General features: G+C 46.7%; 1 long non-coding RNA gene across 1 annotated transcript in view; it reads right to left on the bottom strand.

Annotated features, from left to right (window-relative positions):
* Positions 1 to 10,070: 10,070 nt before the first annotated feature.
* The window catches only part of LOC105536078, a 58,308-nt gene continuing 52,379 nt past the window's right edge, over positions 10,071 to 15,999 (bottom strand). The window contains exons 2-4 of the long non-coding RNA XR_001005537.1: positions 14,409 to 14,611; positions 13,637 to 13,730; positions 10,071 to 10,587 (exon numbers count right to left, since the gene is read on the bottom strand). This is a non-coding gene — a long non-coding RNA (uncharacterized LOC105536078). The remainder of the gene's footprint in view (positions 10,588 to 13,636; positions 13,731 to 14,408; positions 14,612 to 15,999) is intronic.

Below are 15,999 nucleotides of genomic sequence, written 5' to 3'. Positions count from 1 at the left end.
ATAATATTTAATCCCCTACTTTTAAAAATCACAACAAATTCAAAAAACCCAGAATGAACAAAATCTCAAAATTTCGCATAAAGACAGGATCAGTAATGGCACCAAGCCATTACTGGACCCTGTTGCCAAGGGGAAAATCAACAATCAGTTGATTCCATTCGATATAGTTTGGATTTGTGTACCTACCCAACTCTCTTCTGGAATTGTAATCTACAATGTTGGAAGAGGGGCCTAGTGGGAGGCGATTGGATCGTGGGGGCAGATTTCCCCCTTGCTGTTGTCGTGATAGTGAGTTCTCACGAAATCTGGTTGTTTAAAAGCATGTAGCACTTCCCACTTCAACCTCTGCCTCCTTCTCTGATCATGTAAGATGTGCCTGCTTCCCTTTCACCTTCTGCCATGATTGTAAGTTTCCTGAGGCCCCCAGTCATGCCTCCTGTACAGCCTGCAGAACTGTGAGTCGATTAAACCTCTTTTCTTCATAAATTACCCAGTCTCAGGTAGTTCTTTACAGCAATGCGAGAGCAAACTAATGCACCATCTTTATGTAACATTTTGATATTTTTTAATTTTTCGCCTTAATTTTGATTTCTGAAAATACTACATTATAACATTATTTATCTCAATTACTGATTTTTTTAATCAGTGCTTCTGTCACCCCTTAAATTTTGCACCCCAGAACAGTGCCTCATTTGGTTCATTTCCTAGTCTTGGCCCTGCAAAGCAGTGCGCTAAGCATGCTAAGGCCTAGGAAAACTGAGGAAACTAAACAGACACACAAATTACCCTCCTGGAGCTCTTAGTTTAGCAAACGAGGCAGATAAAAGCAAGTAAACAAGCAGATAAATAGAAAAATTATAAATGACAATAAGTCTAACGGTAGGAGCATGCCACTGAGAAGGGTGATAACTCACTCAGATGAAATGGTCAGCAACAAGCAACACCTTCTCTAAATCTCCAAGCTTCAAAGCCCCTGTCATTTTCCCTAATGGATTCCTAGTGTGCATTAAACAGTTAACTTAGCAGACTTAGGGGGTTCAAACCCTTCGTGTTCCAAAGAAAGGACCTGACTGACTGCTGGGAGATTCACCCTAAACTCTTGCAGTATCCTCCCTAACTCAAGTGTCTTTGTATACCTGGGTACTTGGGCCAAACCAGGCCAGACAATCCATGTAACCATGTGATTATGGTGGGAGCCTTTTACATCATGTTGACTTCTGGAGGGGCTAGTGACTAAGTAATTAAGGTCATTCATGTGGTAACTCCACACCTATGTGACTGACCTCCAATTAAAACCCTGAACACCAAGGCTCAGGTGAGTTTCCATGGTTGGCAACACTCGAAACATGTTGTCACACATCATTGGTGGGAGAATTAGGCATATTTGTAAGATTCCAGTGGGAGAGGACAATTGGAAGTCTCTCCCGGACCCTGCCCTCTGCACCTTTTTCTTTGGCAGATTTTAATCTGAATCCTTTTGTTGTAATAAATCATAACCATGAGGATAACAGGTCTTCTGAGTTCTGGGAGTCCTTCTAGCAAAGGACTTGAAATCACTCATGGAACCTGTCAGTGGTCCTGGGGACCCACAACGTAGTGGTTCTGATCTCTCAAAGCACTCATCACAGTTCATGACTGTGTGTGTTAGTCTGTTCTCATGCTGCTAATAAAGACATACTGGTTGGGCGTGGTGGCTCACGCCTGTAATCCCAGCACTTTGGGAGGCCAAGGCAGGCGGATCACGAGGTCAGGAGATCAAGACCATCCTGGCTAACATGGTAAAACCTCGTCTCTATAAAAAATACAAAAAATTAGCTGGGCGTGGTGGCGGGCACCTGTAGTCCCAGCTACTCAGGAGGCTGAGGCAGGAGAATGGCATGAACCCGGGAGGTGGAGCTTGCAGTGAGCCAAGATGGCGCCACTGCACTCCAGCCTGGGCAACAGAGCAAGACTCCGTCTCAAAAAAAAAAAAAAAGACATTCTGGAGACTGGGTAGTTTATAAAGGAAAGAGGTTTAATTGACTGTCAGTTCTGCAGGGCTGGGAAGTCCTCAGGAAACTTACAATCATGGTGGAAGGGGACATAAACATGTCCTTCTTCACGGGGCGGCAGTACAAAGAAGTGCCAAGCCAAAGGGGGAAAAGCCCCTTATAAAACCATCAGATATAGTGAGAGCTCACTCACTATCACGAGAACAGCATGAGGGTAAATGCCCCCATGATTAAATTACCTCCCATCAGCTCCCTCCCACGACACATGGGGATTATGGGAACCACAATTCAAGATGAGATTTGAGTGGGGACACAGCAAAACAATGTGTGTATGTGAGGTCATGTGACCATAGACCAGACTTACAATGTCCAACACAGCTGCCACTGGCCAAATGTGGATGCTTAAGTTTAAATTAATTTAAATGAGATAAAGTTAAGACTTCACTTCCTCAGTTGCACGAGGCACATTTCAGTTGCAGCAGTCACATGTGGTTTGTGGTTACCACATGGAATGATTCTATCACCCAGAAAGTTATATTGGACAACACTAGACTAGATGGTGAGGCTTCAAGGGCCTAGGGACTCCTTGCGACTTATTCATATCTGTATCTCCAAGGCCTCACACACAGTGGACACTCAATAATTATTAGTGAAAACAAACAAAAATACTAAAAAACTGGATAGTGAAAAGAGCTCTGTTCCCTGCCCTACCTCTAATGTTGTGTGCCGTTGAGGAAGCTATTGGCCTCTCCGGGCTTCAGTTTTCCCAGCTGCAAAGATGTGTGTGCACTCTAGGGGTGTCAAGGTCCCTTCTGGCCATGCATGGTGGCTCACACCTGTAATCCCAGTACTCTGGGAGGCTGAAGCAGATGGATCACCTGAGGTCAAGTGTTCAAGACCAGCCTGGCCAACATGGTGAAACCCCGTCTCTATAAAAATACAAAAATTACCCGGGCATGGTGGTTCATGCCTGTAGATCCAGATTACTCGGAAGGCTGAGGCAGGAGAATGGCTTGAACCCGGGAGGTAGAGGTTTCAATGAGCTGAGATCGTGCCTCTGCACTCCAGCCTGGGTGACAGAGCAAGACTCTGTCTCAAAAAACTAAATTTAAAAATAAAAACAGGTCAGGTGCGGTGGCTCACACCTGTAATCCCAACACTTTGGGAGGCTGAGGCGGGCACATCACCTAAAGTCAGGAGTTTGAGACCAGCCTGGCCAACATGGTGAAACGTTGTCTCTACCAAAAATACAAAAAAATTAGCTGGGCGTGGTGGCACGCACCTGTAATCCCAGCTACTTGGGAGGCTGAGGCAGGAGAATCACTTGAACCCAGGAGGCGAAGCTGAGATCATGCCACTGCACTCCAGCCTGGATGATAACAGTGAGACTCTGTCTCAAAAAAATAAAAATAAAAATAAAATTAATAATAATAATAAAAGTAAAGGTTTCTTCAGGTCCTGATATTCAAGGCCAGGATGATGACAGGAGACCTGGTGGTCTGGTGCCCTTCTCCTTTCACCATGTGCTAGTGCTAGGTGTAGCCTGAGACGGAATGGGCCAGCTGTCAAGGGAGCTGAACAGACAGTGAGGGAATTGAGAAACAGTCACTGGGTTTGCCCCAGCTGAGGAACTCTTCAAACTGCAAGCTCCATGATGGCATAGATTTGTTTGCCTCTTTGTTCACGCCTATGTCCACCTCGAGTTCTAGCACAGTGCCTGGCACATAGTAAGTGCTCAATAAACATTTGTGGAATGAGTGATTGATCCTAAGCACTGAACTTGCAGAGTCGAGAGATTGGCTCAGGGAGCATGTCCTTTTTCACATGTGGCACAACTCTGTGGCACCAGCCCCCTGGCAGGATTAGAACCCTTCACTAATAATCCAATGGAATCAGCTTGGACCCCACTTGGTGAATTCTGCTGTATTGCTGCCTCATGCTCTAGTCCCAAAATGACCTTCAAAACCTATCTCCGTCACTGCACTGCTCAAAATCCTTCAGTGGCTCTCTGCTCTTCCCAGATAAAATAAAGCTACATTTTTGTTGCACGTGACAAGGCGTGAACTATCTTCATTTCTTTTCCATTTGAGAGCTCATGTTTTGCAGCAGGAAATTTGTAGCCAACGCTGGTCTGACCAGACCCCTGACACAGTGAGGGTACTGGCTTGCGTCCTATACTCATTGCTATGATTTGAATGTTTTGTCTTCTCCAAAATCATGTTGAAACTTAATCCCCAATGCAGCAGTTTTGGGAGGTGAGGCTCCACCCTCATGACTAGATTAATGCCACTATGAAAAGGGTTTGCACGAGTGGATTCACTCTCTTCTGCTCGTCTGCCGTGTGAGGACACAGAGTTCACCCCTCTCTTGCCCTTCCACCTTCTGCCATGTGAAGATGCAGTAAGAAGACCCACACCAGGTACCAGCATATTGATCTTGGACTTTCCAGCCTCTAGAACTGTAAAAGGATACATTTCTGTTCTTTACAAATTGCTCAGTTTCAGACATTCTGTTAGAACAGCAGAAAATGAACTAAGACACTCAATCTTAAGTTCTTCCTTTTGCTCTCTAATCTGGGCCTCCAAATCCTCCATCCTATGCCCACCAAGTCCCCAAGTTATCCCGCCTTGGGCATTGACTCCCTTGCTATGCATTATACACCTTGATATAGTTTGAATATTTGTCCCTCCCCTGAAAATCTCATGTTGAAATGTAATCCCCAATGTTGGGGGTGGAGCTAGTGGAAGGTGTTTGTGTCATGGGGGTGGAAGCCTCATGAATGGCGTGGTGCCCTCCCCATGGTAATGAGTTACCACAAGGTCTGGTTGTTTTAAAAGAGCCTGGCACCTCCTCCCCACTCTCTCTTGCTCCATCTTGTGACACGCCTGCTCCCCTTTCACCTTCTGCCACGATTGGAAGCTTCCTGAGGCCCTCCCCAGGAACAGATGCTGGCGCCATTCCTCCCGTATAGCCTCCAGAATTGTAAGCCAAAATAAACCTCTTTTATTTATAAATTACCCAACCTTGGGTATTGCTTTATAGCAATGCAAAATGGACTAACACACACCTCTCACAATAGGTCATCCAAAGAGCTTCTCCCCTAGGAGATGGGGCACAAGTCTGCATACTCAGCAGTCTCCTTGAGGCTGTTGGCTCATCCATCAACCTTCTGAACCTCTGTTTTCTCATTTGTACAAAAATCTGAAGTTATTTCCTGGATATCCCTTTTCAAGATCCTTCAAAACTGCTGACACTTCTCACACTTCTGTACCCTCATCCCAGCCCTGGAAATTCTGTTCCAATCTTATTGAACTGCATGTAAACCCCGGAGCTCACCATCACCTTACCAACCTTCAGGCCTTTGTCCTTCTGCTCCTTCAGCCCAGCACACCCTTTCCTTCCCCTTACCCCAACTTTCAAGACTCCACTCAAAGATCAGCCCCCTAGGAAAACTTTCTTCCACTTCTCCCTCCTCAGGTGGAACTTTCCCTACCCTCCTCTTCACCCCAGCCATTTTCCATGCACAAATTACACCCCTGTGACATCCAGAGCATTTTCTTACACATGCTTGCTAATCCACGAGTCTCTGCCTTCCAGACATCAATCAGCACCCTGAGAGCAGAATCTTCAGTGCTCTGTCTTTGTAAAGCAAAGAGATAAAATCAGAACAGTTCGGGAGTTGGAGTCCAGTGGCTTCAGGTTGAATTCTGGCCCTACCCCACATACATTCTGATCTTAGGAGAATCATGACTATCCCTGTGCTGGATTATATTATTGGCCCCAACTCTTTATTCCCTCCTTTGTCTGTGTTCTTTGCCATGTGACTTTGCAATTTATCCCACTAACGGAGCAGAGTATATTTCCCTGCCATTTGACTTTGGGTTTGGGCATAAGACTTGCTTTAGACAACAGAATGAGGAGGAAGTGACAGGATGCCCGTTTCAAAAGATGTATTGCAGGCTTTAATCCATTCTCTTGCACTCCTGCCTTAAGAAGAACATTCTCAGGCCAGCCTTCTGCTCTCAGGAGGTTCCGAAGCATGTGGAGCTGAGCCGCCTCAACCAAGCTCCCCATGCAGAGCCCAGCCTTGATTAACCAGCCCTGAGCCAACTTGCAAATTTGCGAGCAAGAGTAAGTGATGGCTGCTGTGAACCACTGGATTTAGGGGTGATTTGTTACTCGGCTATAGTTGACTGATACACTCTCTTCAACTCAGTGTCTTCATCTGAGGGATGATAAGTTCCTTGAGGCGCTATCATAGCATTAGATTACATTCTGAATAAAGTATAGAACTCAATGTCTGACTCATCATAAGGGCTGACAAAATGGCAGCTATTGGTTCCCTGAAAATTTCAACATAGATTTATGCTATGACCCAGAATGTCTGCTTCTAGGTATATACACAAAGGAATTGGAAACAGTCATTCAAACAGATACTTGTACACAAATGTTCAGAGCAGTATTATTCATAATAGCTAAAAGGTGCAAACGACCCAAGTGTCCATTGACAGACAAATGGGTGAATAAAACATGATATACCCATATGATTAAATATTATTAAGACATAAAAAGAATGATGTCCTGGTATATGCTACATCATGGTTGAACCTTGAAAATATTATGCTAAGTGAAATAAGCCAGACACAAAAGATAAATACTGTATGATTCCACTTATCTGAAATATCCAGAATAGGCCAATTTGCAGAGATAGAATGCAAATTGGAGGTTACCAGGGACTGGGGGGTAAGGAGGAACGGGGAATTATTGCTTACTGGGTACAGAGTTTCTGTTTGGGGTGAAGGTTTGGAAACAGATAGTGCTGAGGGTTGCACAACATCGTGAATGTAATTGATGCCACTACATTGTACACTTAAAAATGGTTAAAATGGTGACATTCCTGTTATATGGATTTTAGCACATTTTAAAAATGGTACTTAGGTGTTCAGGACAATCCTGGATGACATAGAAAGACCCCATCTCTATAAAAGATAAAAAATGAAAAAAAAAATAGCTGGGTATAGAGGTTTGCCCCTGTAGTCCTGACTACTTGGGAGGCTGAGGTGGGAGGATTGCTTGAGCCTGGGAGTTCCAGCCTGCAGTGAGTCATAATTGCACCACTGCACTCTAGTCTGGGTGACAGAGTGAGACACTGATTCAAAAGAAAAAGGCAGTTACTGTATTTATCTGTTCAGCAACTGTACATAATAAATGCTGAGTAAAAGTCTGTTGAATGTTGCTGAAATAAATGAAATGACCATTGGATGGGTAGATGCGCAAATAACCAAAGAGTTAAATAAATGACTCAGTTAATGGTGAGCAAGTGAAGAAACCATATAAGCTCTTTACCATGGCCACCTACTTAGAAGATGTACAACAACCAGGACATGGGACCCTACAGTCTTATGTAGAATTAACTATATTGAGAGCAATAAGTATAAAAATTACACAAAGCAGAAAATGCAACCTAGGGGATCCATGCAGACCTGTAGTCCCAGTAGGGCAGAAAGCAGGTCTGGGATGACAGGGCACGAGGACAGTGGCCCAGCAGGGGACACCAGAGGCTCCAGCAGTGGAAAGAAACACATGGTTGCTACAATGAGTAGCAACTCCGGCTGGTGGAAATGAGAGCGGGCTGCAGGTGCAGGGCTGCTACCTGCAGAGTAACATATGTTACCAGGTTGATCTTGCGCCTCGGGGAGTCTGGGGAAAACCCAGGTTCTAGAAACCAGAAACAGTGATGATGAATAGAAACCCTTGTGCAAGCACAACCCTTTAAAATGTAGACACCACTTTCCCGGGGATCAGCTGACTCAGTCCTCACAACCACCTTGTGAAGGTTTATCTTACTATTTCTAATAGGCGAAGAACATAAGGCTCAGATGGGTGACAGAATAGGTCCAAGGTTACCTGGCACACAAGAAGCAGGGAGCCACCTCCCAGGGACTGGCTTTATTGGTTCCAGTGAGAATTCCATTGGCCCCATTGAGAACTTCATTGGCCCCAGTGCTGCCCAATGAGTGCACACAAGGCAGGGGTGGAACGTGAACCCAGGTGACTTCACCCCCATATCCTATGCTCCTTCAAACACACCCTAGGAGAAAACCTTCCAGCAGCGCTAGGGTTTGAATGTGTGTCTCCAAAACTCGTGTTGACATTTAACTGCTGTTGGAACAGTGGAGAGAGATGGGACCTTTGGGAGGTGGATGGGTCATGAGGGTTCTGCCCTCATGAGTGGGATCGATGCCATTATAAAGGATGAGTTTGGCTCTCTTTTGCCTCTTTTTTGCCTTCTGCCATGTGAAGATGAAGTGTTTTGTTCCTCCCCTTTGGAGGATGCAGCATTCCAGGCACTATCTTGGAATCAGAATCTCCAAGTCTGCCAGCACCTTGATTTTGTACCTCTCAGTCTCCAGAGCTGTGAGCAATAAATTTCTGCGTGTGAGTTACTTAGTCTCAGGTATTCTCTGATAGCAGCTCAAACAGACTAAGACAAGTGGGGAAAAGCAGAAATCTCTCCCCTGGTGTGTTGATCTTGGATTTGAATCACAGCTTTGGTTGCTGGCTAGTTCTCCAATTTGGGGAAGCTCACTTGAACCTGAGTTCTGATCTGTAGAATGGGAATAAATGAACCTGCATTATCACATTGTCCTAAGGACGCGAGGTAACGCAGGCAGGAGTGTTTAGTACAGCATCCATCCCACAACAGGAGGTCAGTGCAGTCATGGTCACCCTTATTTGTCATCTCTTCTCTCTGGTCCCTTTCCCCCTCACCCTCCCCTCTTTGCTCCCCTTCTTCTGTCTCTTCTTGGATTCTCTCTCTCATCTCTCATTGTTCTCTTGTCTCCTCAGGAAACACGTCCTCCCCATAAACCCACACTTCCCACGTTCTTCCATCTGGTCCCTCAAAAACCCGCAGGTCCCTGTCCTAGGGAACAGCAGGTAGATGTGAAATGTTGAGTAACTCCTTCCCACAAGTCTAGGCTCCCTGGCCTGTCCATCCCCGCCATGTCCCTCTGCTCCACAGGTTCCATGCCCTTGGTCACACTGCTTTCTATCTTACATTCTTGACTTTATACGTACTTTGAATAACTCTCCCCACCTTGGTGAGGCCACAAATTATCACTAATCTCCAGGAGAGATTAAACGTTGTCAACAGTTGGTTTCTCGCATAGACTGGAGGATCCTGGGCTAAGGGGAAATGGATGGAGGAGGGCTGAGGTGCATGCTGATACCCAAGCCACAAGCAGGCTCTGCAGAAGCCAGCACAGCAGAGCCGGAGACACAGGAGCAGGCTCCGGAGCCCGGCCACCTGGAATGAGTCCCAGCCATGCCCCTTCTCATTTGTGTGACCTCAGAAAGGGGCATCACCTCTCCGGGCCTTAATCTTTCCATCCACTAAACGGGATAATTGTAGAACAAGATGAGAGAATGAGCATGGAGCCTGCACAGAAGGAGGGCTTTAAGCAATTATGAGAATGAAGGGAAGCGTCATTTCTCAAAGTCCATGGACCCGGGCCTGAGCCCTGCACATACTTCCTCCCCAAGCCCTACATATCTCCCCAGAGCCGTGCATTTGGGAGAGCAGATACAGAGTGCTGAGCAATTCCTCCAGGAGTACAGGGCTGTCTGGACCCAGATGTTGGGACACTTCGGGGATGGCCATCCCCCATCTCACATCCCACCAACTCCGGTCTCCCAAGCTAGGCCCTGCTGGGTCCCAAGCCCACCCTTTGGCAGCAAGTAGAGCTGCCCCTCAATGAAATGTGATGAATGGTGGCCCTCAGAGCCATCAGCTTCCCAACTTAACTGACACCCCACTGCTTCCATCTTTAGGAATTCTGATTCTCCCTTCACAGACTGTCATAAAACCAGGCTAGAAGGCTTCCTTCCAACACCCACAGAGATGATTCAGCCAAAATGTTCATGAGCAAATATTACAGGGAAACAACCCCAAAGGGGAAAGTTCCCCCAAAGACCTACACGTTATTCTTCACTCAGTGCTTCATTTTTGGAGACAAAAGAAACCCTACCGTTCATCTGCTCCACAATGCAGGCGAGTGAACCAGGACAGGGCATTCGCAGCAGGAAACGTTTATTGAGCACTCTCTGTATACCCTGCACCGCACCAGCCAACTCTGGCACATCATCTCATTTCATCCTCGCAGCGTCTGTGAGGCAGGGCTGCTGCTAATCCCATGGCACTGGGGGAAACTGAAGCTCAAGGTGGTGGAGCCACTCCCACCTGTGGGAAAATCCAGAGTCACACAGTCACAAGAAGAGCTCAGACCTGCCTGGCTTCAAAACAGGTGGTGAGCTCCCCATTGCTGGAGGTATCCAAGAGTCTGCAGAGGGACTTCAAGTATTCAGGAAGGGGGAGACTCCAAGATCAATGCCCCATGGATAGGCTCCATCTTCAACAGGGTTTCTCCATATTGGTGCTATTGAGATTGTGGACTGGATAATTCATTGCTGTAGAGAAGATTGTCCTGTGCATTGTGGGATGTTGAACAGCATCCCTGGCCTCTGCCCAGCAGAGGCAGGTAGCACCTCCTCAATCACGGCAACCAAAAACATCTCAAGATATTGCCAAAGGTCCCTTGGGGTGAGGGGGACAAAATCACCATTTGAGAACCACTGTTCTACAAGGGTTTTTGAAAAAGTCAGCAGACATCCACCGAGACACGCGCTGACAATGCAGGGAGAGGAAGTTTTACACCCCTGCAGTACCTTCTAGGGAGACAGTTGTGCACCGACCGCAGCAGCCCTTATATCATGGCAGAGATGCTGTATATCTGCTCCTCTGTCAGCATCCCAAAGGACCAGGAGGAATACTCCTGCACATTTAGAAAAGAAAGAGAGAGGAGACCCATGACCCAAAAATACGACATTGGAATTGAGGCACAATTTGACCTAAATGCAATAAAATTGTGCCATTAGTACCAGACCAGTAAGCACTACCCAACCCACTGATAACGCTGAGCTGCCACTAGACCTCAGTAAGCCTCGATATATTTTAGCCTTGATTTAAAACGGAAGAATCTGCAGGTCAGACCTGAAAAGATCCTTAGAAAGCAGAGATCTGCTCTCTGGTCCTGTGCTGTGAGTGTGTTGTGCGGTGTGAGGGTGGGGGCAGGTGGCAGGGGAAGCGATGCTGGCCATCTGTGTCGGGCATCTTTTTTTGTGCCCCCCATACAACCCCCAGATTGCCTCTCCACCCTTCTCCCCATGTGGACTTCAGTGGACTGTCTTGCCCTCCACCTTCTGATTTGGTTCTGCCAACTGGAGGCCCAGAAGGAAATCAGGGGCAGGGTAGATGGAGTCAGGGTCCTTGTTCCCCCTGCTCCTGCCGGCCAGAGTCTCTGAGGATTGGCTGCATCCCTTCACTGAAGGTCTCAGCCAAGGATCTTTTCTCCCTTGGCACCTTCTCCCCTTAACTCTTAACCTTCCCTCATCTGGTTAGGAATGATGATGGCGCCCGCTGACGCTAGACCCCAATTATACCCTCCTGTGTGGGTTCCCTACACTCTCCCCACACCTTTGTAAACAGTTCCTTTACTAAACTGTCCTCGAACTATCCCAATTATGTATGCATCATGTGTTTCCTGCTGAGCCCTGACTGATAGATAAACCAAGTGGTTCTTTGTTCAAACAAAATTGTATGCAAAAACTCAGCAGATAAAACAGATCAGAGCGGAGTTCCTGCGTCCATTCACATGGATTTATTATGTGTCAGCCCTTAGCCAGAGTCTCTGGGCTGGGGCTGAGGACACACTAGTGAGTGAGAACAGTGATGTCCTTACTGGCTGGAGTATACAGTCTTGCAGGTGGCAAAGGTGGAGCAGGCGGCCTGAGCTCCTTGGTCCCCGACACTGTCTTTGTGAGGCCTTATTTAATAACCACAGAATGTCATGTTAAGGCCTGTGATCCAGTTCCCTTGTCCTACTCCCATTTTTCAGATAGGAAAGCTGAGGCCTAGAGGAGGAAAGCGAATTGCCCAATATTTAAGACAGTCTACCTGGAAGACTGGAAGTTAATGGAATCCTGCCATTTTTTTTTTAACGGATTCTCACTCTGTTGCCAGGCTGGAGTGCAATAGCACGATCTTGGCTCACGGCAACCTCCGCCTCCCAGGTTCAAGCAATTCTCCTGCCTCAGCCTTCTGAGTAGCTGGGACTACAGGTGTGCGCCACCACACCCAGCTAATTTTTGTATTTTTAATAGAGATGGGGTTTCACCACGATGGCCAGGATGGTCTCGATCTCTTGACCTCATGATCTGCCCGCCTCAGCCTCCCAAAGTGCTGGGATTACAGATATGAACCACCACACCCAACTGGAACCCTGCCTTCTTAGTTTGGAGTGATGACTAATATTTGGTGAGTTGTCAGTGTGTGCTGGACCCTTGACTACATATGGGTCACAGTTTAATCCCCTAATGACTCTCTGAAGTGGGAAGGAGTATTATCCCTACTTTATAGACAAGGCTTGGAGAGATGAAGTGACTTGTCCAGAATCACGGAGCGAGCTAGAGCCAGAGCTGGATGGAACCCAGGAAATCTATGGAGGAGGGAAAGGGGCTGTGAAAAATGTCACCCTCAGAAAAGCATCTGAGTGTGTGGTTTTTTTAATCATCTTGCAACCATAAGGAAAATTCTTGATGCCTAAATCATCCCCTGAGACAGGGTAAGAGAGGGGCACAGGCATCCTGGATCCCTCAGATATCGGCTTCGTTTCAGAACATTCTTGGCTGGAATGAAAATGGCACGGAAGCCACGGTCAGTCAGGTTCACAGGAAGGGCTCAAGACACACATGAGAGTCCCTGAGAGTGCCCACCTTGCACCCCAGCTTAAAATACATCCACCAACGTCTGAGCACCCTGCCATGATGCTTGAAATGCCACCGTAAGAGTCACTTTTGTGCAGAGCATGACATGCACTTCTCAAAGGAACACAGGAAATAGACATAAATTACCCGGATGCAGTGACACATTAAGGGAGGGGAAGAAAGGACTGGGAGTTTTTGAGCACCTACTAGGTGCTTTCCATAGGGGAGACTCAGTAAATGGTAGTTTAATATTACATGGATCATATCTATGGAATATATCTTATTTGTCACAACAGGGCAGTGAAGAGGGCATTGCTACCTTGATATTTACAAATGTCAGGCTCAGAGTGGTTAAGTGATTTGCTCAAGGTCACACAGCTGATGTGGTGCAGAGCTAGGTTGGAGCTTCAATGGTAAGCCTGCCTACTTTCCATCACCTGTGCTATCACCCAAGCTCGAGGGACCAACTTTAAGGGGTTCCAATGGGCTAGGGACAGAAAATATGGATGTTCAAGGGGCAGTACTAATCTCGGGGGTACCATGATGTCCCTGGGTCTGTCTCCCCATAAGAATTAGCTGTGACCTTCCCTGAGCTGGACTTCGGTTTCTTTTCAGGTAAAAAAAAGAAGCTTCATTTGACACCCCCGTTAGCTTCCTTCTATTTCTGAAGTTCTGCGCACCACAAATTTGCTGATGGTATGCAAATTTGCATAGACTAATGTATGCAAATTCACATTGGTCACTAGCAAGGTTCAACCCAATTGAATACTATTAACAACAGATACTTTCAAAAGGCAAAAACGCCAGGCGCAGTGGCTCACACCTATAATCCTAGGACTTGGGAGGCCGAGGAGGGTGGATCGGTTGAGCCCAGAAGTTGGAGACTAGCCTGGGCAAAACAGTGAAAGCCCATCTCTACAGAAAAATAGAAAAAATTAGCTGGGCATGGTGGCATGCACCTGTAAATCCAGATACTTGGACGGTTGATGGGGGAGGATGGCTTGAGCCATCTGGAGACTGAGGCAGCAGTGAGCCACGACTGCGCCATTGCCCTCCAGTCTGGGTGACAGAGGGAGGCCTTGCATCAAAAATAAAAGGCATCTATTTATTGGGTGCAGAAGAAAGTGCTCTCCACCTCCCATCCCTGCCTGTTCCCCACCTATGTCCCAGAACAGGGCACTCAGACTGTGGGTCTTTTTCCTTAGGATGAAGAGGTAGGAAAACAGGCAAGGCATGAGCAACCTCTCACAGACTGTGGTGTGGACCAGCTACTGCTGGTTACTTGGAGTTATTTGCTGCATAGGGGATGTCATCAGGGTTAAACTGGATCCCAGAGAGGGGGCCCCTGCACTCCTGTGATGCCCCAAGCCCTACCCAAGTAGAACTTGCAGACCCCTCTCCTGTCCTTGCACTCATGGGCCCCTCGCCCTGAGGCTGTTAGAAGCAGCTTGTTAAAGGCAGCAAATTTAAAAATAAAATGTTTAAAAATTTTTTAAAATAAGAGAAGCAATGTCTCTTCTCTAAACAGATCGATTCTTGCTGGGACACCTCAATGATCTCATTGTGCTTGGCTCACCACCCTATGTTACTTACAGAGACCCGTTGGTATTTCTGAAGAACTAAAACATTCCTCCAGCTGGATCTCACTCACAAGTACAATAGGATCTCCCATCGTATGCTTTTAACCACAGCCTCCTCAATATCCCAACCCAAACACGGTCAGTGTAACTTGGATGGCTCCAATTCCCAGACAGGGTCATCAGACAGTGATCTCCGGAAAATTCCTCCCAGGTGGGCTGCCTGTCGGAGAATCACAAAAAGACATTTTATTTTAAATTAACCTCCACTATGATATGGGTCTACGGCATCCAAGAAGGGATAAATCAGCTGCACAAAGAACTTTACACCAGGCACAGTGGTGCACGCCTGTAGTCCTAGCTACTCAGGAGGCAGAGGCCAGAGGATCACTTGAGGCCAGGAGATCGAGGCTGCAATGAGCCGTGATGATGCCTGTGAATAGCCACAGCATTCCAGCCTGGGGAATATAGCGAGAGTCTGTCTCTTTAAAAAAAAAAAAAATTAATTAATTAATTAATTTTGAAAATTTTGAAATAAATCAGAAGAACTTTGATCCAGCCTTTAAACTGTAGGACTTGGTAGACAAGTTGGGAAGGGAGACCATGCCTGGGGCGAAATAGTAGGAGCACAGGTGTGGAGGCACGACAGAGCCGGTTCTCGGTAGACTAGTGAGGAAGAGGAGCCGCCAACCCACCGGAAAAGAAAATGGCCCTTTTGGGACTAATGGGAAATAAGGGGTTTTTGTCTGGTTTTGTTTGTTTGTTTGCAACAGAGTCTTGCTCTGTTGCCCAGGCTAGAGTGCAGTGGCACAATCGTAGCTCACTGCAGCCTCGAACTCCTGGGCTCCAGTGATCCTTCCATCCTCCCTAGTAGCTGGGACTACCAGCATACTCCACCATGCCCAGCTAATTTTTATTTTTTGCAGAGATGAGGTCACACTATGTTGCCCAGGCTGGTCTCAAATTCCTGGGCTCAAGCAATCTTCCTGCCTTGGCCTCCCAAAGTGCTGGGATTACAGGTGTGAGCCACTGCAGCTAGCCAGAAATAAGTTTTTTAATAGATGGAGTGCGGTCAGATTATCAAAGCCTTTGAAAGGCAGGCAGGTGAAGTGAAGTTTATAGTTAATTTAATAGACAGGAGGGAGCCTCACAAGGTGTTTGAGCAGGGAAATAATAATGCAAGATAGAGTCGATCATCATTATTCAGGGGTTCTGTTTTTGCAAATTCACCTGCTTGGTAAAATTTATTTCTAACCCCAAAATCAATACCCACAACTCTTCCATGAGTACTGGCAGTGTAGTGAAACAGACGAGTCCCTCACACACGTGTTTTCGGCTGCGGCTGAGCAAGGCTGTCTTATTTCAGCTCTCATACTATTAGCTAGTCCTTTTTGCAGTCTATTTAGTTCCATCTTTTTCACATTTGTGTGTTTTGTTGCTTTTGGTGATTTTGCTGTTTAAAAGGGGCCCAGGCACGGTGTTGAAGCGCTGTCTCGTGTTCCTAAACCTAAGAAAGTCATGAGGTGCCTTACAGAGAAAATGCATGCATTCAGTTAGCTTCACTCAGACATGAGTTACAGTGCTTCCGGCTGTGAGTTCAACATTTA

Source organism: Mandrillus leucophaeus, unplaced genomic scaffold (assembly GCF_000951045.1).
Source record: "Mandrillus leucophaeus isolate KB7577 unplaced genomic scaffold, Mleu.le_1.0 Scaffold154, whole genome shotgun sequence".
NCBI classification, from domain to species: Eukaryota; Metazoa; Chordata; class Mammalia; order Primates; family Cercopithecidae; genus Mandrillus; species Mandrillus leucophaeus.
This window is presented reverse-complemented; position numbering and strand designations above follow the sequence as displayed.